The following is a 5,927-nucleotide window of genomic DNA, read 5'->3' as shown; positions in this document are numbered from 1 at the left end:
CAGAGAGAAAGATACTATGTAGTACTGTCTGGCCATTTAAGGACTCCATAACTCTCTAGTAGTAGTATCTCAATGGGTAGCTGGTGCCCAGGCCAACCTATCATCATCTTGGCTAGCAATTCAATTCCCTCCTCCTTTTTCTTTTCTTTAACATGCAAAATACTTTCTCCGTTTCATCTTTGACCCAAGAAGTAAAAAGGTTCACATTTCACGAGAAGAGACGTTGGAAGGTAAACATCTTCAAGAGATCGATACATCATAAACTACATAGCTTAGCTTTCTTATTTCCTTCCTTGAAGCGGAAAATGAAGAAAAAAATAAAACCTTTCATCTTTTTTTCAGTCCAGTCCTTTTCGGAGGGCAACTTAAACCTAAAAGCTTGGCCCCATATTCATATTTCATAAAAATGTTTTCGTGAGTTTGTTTAAAAAAAAGATTTATCGATTAATCAGATTTACGAGGTGAAAAAAAAAAAATAACCTGACCCAACATATACTTCAACATATACTTTCCAAACATTGTAATACAAATGTAATGTAACAAGAAGGACTACTTCCGATAAAGAAATATGAATAAATCTCATCCTGTAAGTACTATAAGCAGGAAATCAAGATTTTCCTTAATGTTTATCTTCCTCCTTTGGAAATAAGATGAAACCGACAAACTATGCTTAATAAGCATCTCCACATCAATTCGATGCATAACTGTACCCTGAGGCCCAGACTCGTATAACCAGTATTGTTCTGACGTTCTGTAAACAATGGTTGAGCATTATATATATATATATATATATATATATATATATATATATATATATATATATATCAGTGCTTAACCACGATTTAAAGAATTAAATGCTACTCATGATTGGCAGAGGCAAGGGCCAGTGACATTATCCTAGCTAGCAGAACGATGCCCTAGAGACTGAATATATAATCAGCGCCCAAGCTCCCTCTTCGCCCAGGTAAGGACTTGGGAGGGTCAGGCAGTGGCTTCTGATGCCTTAGCAGATTGACCTATAGGATACCCCAAACCCACCATCATTAGCCCACAAGGATAGGTTGCAGATACTAAATGAAACTATCAAGCTTGAGCGGGACTCGGACCCCGGACCTCAGTCCGGCAGATGACCAGGCAAGGACGTTTCCAATAGGTCTGGTTCCGTTAACAATTCCTCAAAGTATTTTTCTTATTTAACAGATGGCAAAAACATGATGTTTCCAAGTAAATATATTTCACTGAAGTAATAAGAAATGTAAGACTTGTAACATTCAACTAACTAAGAACACAATCACCAGATACAAAAACAACAGTAACAGGTCACACAGGAAACACATTAAATGATGAAATCCTTTCGCTAACTACGACGACGAAGAGAGAGTGAGTGCTATTAACAGAACGAAATTGCATGTACAAATGTCTATGACCTGAAATACAAGTAACTCAAAGCCAACTCATCATTTTTAAAAGTATTATATAAGAAAAGTTATTCAGTTGAAATGATGCATGGCTCTTCTTCGCTTCCCGAAATCCAGATATGATTTCTGGGTGGTAAAGCAACGGAAAAAAGAACACTTCTGTGTCCCATGCAATCGTAAAATGGAAGGCGATGAAGATATATACTTTTATCTTTATTCATACGAATTCGCCATATAATGAATGAATACGGCAGTAGCTGATGTTTGTTTTCTCGTTGGAACCATCCTATGTTTGGAGAAATGGTTCGACAGTGAAAAATATATGTAAAAAATAACAGTTCATCAGGTATCGTTATCAGAAGCTTTAATTTGTAAACGAAATGTATGTAAAAGTCCATTTACTTGAAGAGCAATGCATTCTTGGACCCTACCAACCTTTCCCCATAATATCTTAACCTATATCTCAATTGTAACCAGCAACAACAACTAGGCTTTGTTTAATAGAAAATTGTTATTATTCAGAAGAGAGAGAGAGAGAGAGAGAGAGAGAGAGAGAGAGAGAGAGAGAGAGAGAGAGAGAGAGAGAGAGAGAGAGAGAAAAGGGCAATATCAACACATAATATTCATAAAATCAGCACATGATTATGAATAGCCCTCACCGTTCTGCTTATAACAGTAAAGATTACATTACAGTTCTAACTTAATCACATTACACGTATTTCCTTAACCTTCATTATTCCCCATTTTTATTTCTAAAATGGCGTCCATAAAAGTTTTTATGAAGAGAAAACAATTAAGAAAATAACCCGATGGAAAAACGTTATTTATTTTCTTCCCATTTCTCTTCGTTGGACGGGAAAGGCGAGGCATTTATTGTCTCGGAAGATTTCTAATTAAGCTTCTGGTGAAACCGAGAGAAAGGAGAGGCCGAGATAAAAGGGAAATGGGAAGGGATTAATCACCCTTTGAATAAATCTTAGACGGTTAAAATGAACAATGCTGAACAATTTATATGCTCTTATTAGTTCAATTAAAAAACAATTCTTTATCGATAATAAATTGGGAAATATTTCTTAAATTTACACGAGTAAAAAAAAAAGCATTTACTGGCTGAAAATTAATAAAAATGTAAGGGCTTACCTATTGGAGCAACCTATATGAACTTTGATTCAACCCGTTAATAAATAAAGTATCATTAAGATATATAAAATCGGAATTCATTAAAAACATCTACCTATCTACACAAACGCACACACACACACACACACACATATATATATATATATATATATATATATATATACATAATATATATGATATATGATATATATATATATATATATATATATATATATATATATATATATATATATATATATATATATATATATACATACGTATTGCATATTTTACTTAATTAACTTATTCAGTGAATAAAACCTAAAAAATATCAAATAGTAAATAGTATTTTCTTAATAAATGATCATTAAGTAAATATTAATAATGTCTCATAAAAATGGGCTGGACAAAATGATTCGAAGAGTTATCTTTGTTCAAAACAGTCTCACAGACTATTCTGCTGTCAATTTCTCCATATAAATCGGAATGTTACAAAACAGACTTTCAAATACAAGTGCAAAGCGAAATGCCAAAAAAAAAAAAAAAAAAAAAAAAAAAATTACACAATTTTTATAGTTAAACGCTTCATCGAAAAGTAACATTGTGACTTCTATTCATTGTCAGATCCCAACTATTAAAATCAAACCTTTTCGCAAGGATAATTAAACCCTTTCCGTATCATTCATTTATCAAAAGTTCGTCACCAGGCGACGACATGTCACCTAGTTTCATATGAGAGAGAGAGAGAGAGAGAGAGAGAGAGAGAGAGAGAGAGAGAGAGAGAGAGAGAGAGAGAGATGCTATAAATTTGTATTTTTCTTTAAACAGTGATCAGGGAAACAGGATGTTAAATAGATGCCCTCCACAGCGAAAGAATAAATGTTTCACCATAGGGCAAACATTTTCTCTCTCTCTCTCTCTCTCAACTGGACTGCAAAAGAGCTGCACACGGTTATCTTAACCTTCATCGTCTAACTTTTCTCATCGCAATATATATTTGTGTATTAATAAGAACGAATTAGGTTGTGTAGTGCAGCATATCTCAAAACAGAAAACAATAAAGGTGATAAAAAAGTAGCAGCCAAGTATTCAACACAGAGACGAAGAAAGTAAGCCCCATGAGAAACATAGATTGCAAAGATTGATTTAAAGGCATAATGGCAGAAAAATCTTGGCACTTGCCCTCACTAAAATCTAAGACATTTATTTTGAACAACAACCGAATCTCATACTATAAATTCCAATATCCCGGCCTCAAAAATCAAACTAAAACCGGGGAGGGCTGGGCAGTGGCCAAAACTACCTATCCTTAGTTTTAAAAGTATGGTGAGGTTGTAGACGCTATAAGAAACTATCGAACTTGAGCTTGACTCAATTTTCCGTTCGGCAGAATGCCAGGCAGGGACGTTTCCAGTAGGCCACCACAACCTTAAAGTTACTGCTGTAAACTACGTGACAATGCTTCTGTGGATATTTTAAAAAAATGTGAGTAGGGATAAGATAGAGGGTCCTCCAACTTGAATTCAGCAAGTACGGGACCTAACACAGGAAATAAATACAAACAAGCTTACAAAACGTCTTATTATAACTTTATTTATTCCTGGTGGAAACATTATGTAACAAGATCTGTTTTATGTAGAAAGAAGAATGATGATATAAGCTTTGATCAACAACAAACTGATCTAAATGATACAATTAGGACGATTTCTTTGGCTGTTTCGTTTTTATCTCTTCCCCAAATGCTTTCCTACCTTCAAAGTGGCTTTCCATTTCCTCCTCGCGAGGAACAATATCATTAATTCTATATTTGATTTTCATTGAAATAGCTTCATTCATTTCTGACTCAGAAACCTTTACAATGAAAACATAATATCGTTTAGGGATGTGTACTTCTTTAGGAGTGAGATTGCCGGCCTACCTTGTCCATTTGCAATGCAAATTGATTGAAAGGTTTCAAATAAATATTCGGCTCAATACAACAAAGACATATATCCTTATTCAATGTTTTTATCAGAGGTATGTCTTCCACTGTTATTTTCATCACATCATACTTTTCAAGGAGACAAGAATCTTTTGCAGTCTTTTTAACATTGTCTATTTCAAGTTCAATTAGTCGATTGAGATCATGTCCTATTCCTGTCTTTGCATCAAGGCAGAAGTATTGCTTGCCTTCTTTCCTTCATTCTTCGCAAAGGACGAATTAAAACACTGCTTGCTCTCTAACATTGCTTCACACTACCAGGAATTGTCTCAATCAAAAGAAGACGCTTCTTCTACACTTCCGTTTTGAATTTTATGCTAGGGACTAGGGAATTTAGATTATTGAAAAATATATTAAAATCTCCCCAGCTATCATCCCAATATGTGAAAATGTCATCAACATAGCCAAACCATGTTCGTAGGTTTAATTGTTGTTAATATTTTTCCAAAATACAAATCTCTTCCTATCAAGAATCATATAAGGTGATAATGTATCTCTGAAGGCAGTACGCTAGTAATACCCCTTTAACGTTTACTATTATTCAAAAAATCATAGGTTTGTGTCCAATCAATATAATTCTCTTAAATATATACACATATATATATATATATATATATATATATATATATATATATATATACATACACATATATATATATATATATATATATATATATACATACACATATATATATATATATATATATATATACACATATATATATATATATATATATATATATATATATATATATATATACACATATATATATATATATATATATATATATATATATATACACATTATATATATATATATATATATATACACATATATATATATATATATATATATATATATATATATATATATATATATATATATATATAGGTAGTGGGTTGGAAAGGGCACCTGCCACACGTTGAGATACTACCGCTAGAGTTTTATGGGGTCTACTGACTAGCCAGACAGTACTACATTGGATCCTTCTCTCTGGTTGCGGTTCATTTTTCCTTTTGCCTACACATATAAACACACCGAATACTCTGGCATATTCTCTTTTCTACTCATACACTTGACAACACTGAGATTACCAAACAATACTTCTCCCCCCAAGGGGTGAACTACTGCACTGTAATTGTTCAGTGGCTACTTTTCTCTTGGTGAGGATAGAATAGACTCTTTAGCTATGGTAAGCAGCTCCTCTAGGAGAGGGACACTCCAAAATCAAACCATTGTTCTCTAATCTTAGGTAGTCCCATAGCCTCTGTACCATGGTCTTCCACTGACTTGGGTTAGAGTTCTCTTGCTTAAGGGTACACTCGGGCACACTATTCTATCTTATTTCTCTTCCTCTTCTTATGTTAAAGTGTCTATAGTTTGTATAGGAGATATTTATTTTAATGTT

Source organism: Palaemon carinicauda, unplaced genomic scaffold (genome assembly GCF_036898095.1).
Source record: "Palaemon carinicauda isolate YSFRI2023 unplaced genomic scaffold, ASM3689809v2 scaffold557, whole genome shotgun sequence".
Classification (NCBI taxonomy): Eukaryota; Metazoa; Arthropoda; class Malacostraca; order Decapoda; family Palaemonidae; genus Palaemon; species Palaemon carinicauda.
The sequence above is the reverse complement of the archived record's forward strand: the minus strand, read 5'-3'. Positions refer to the sequence as shown.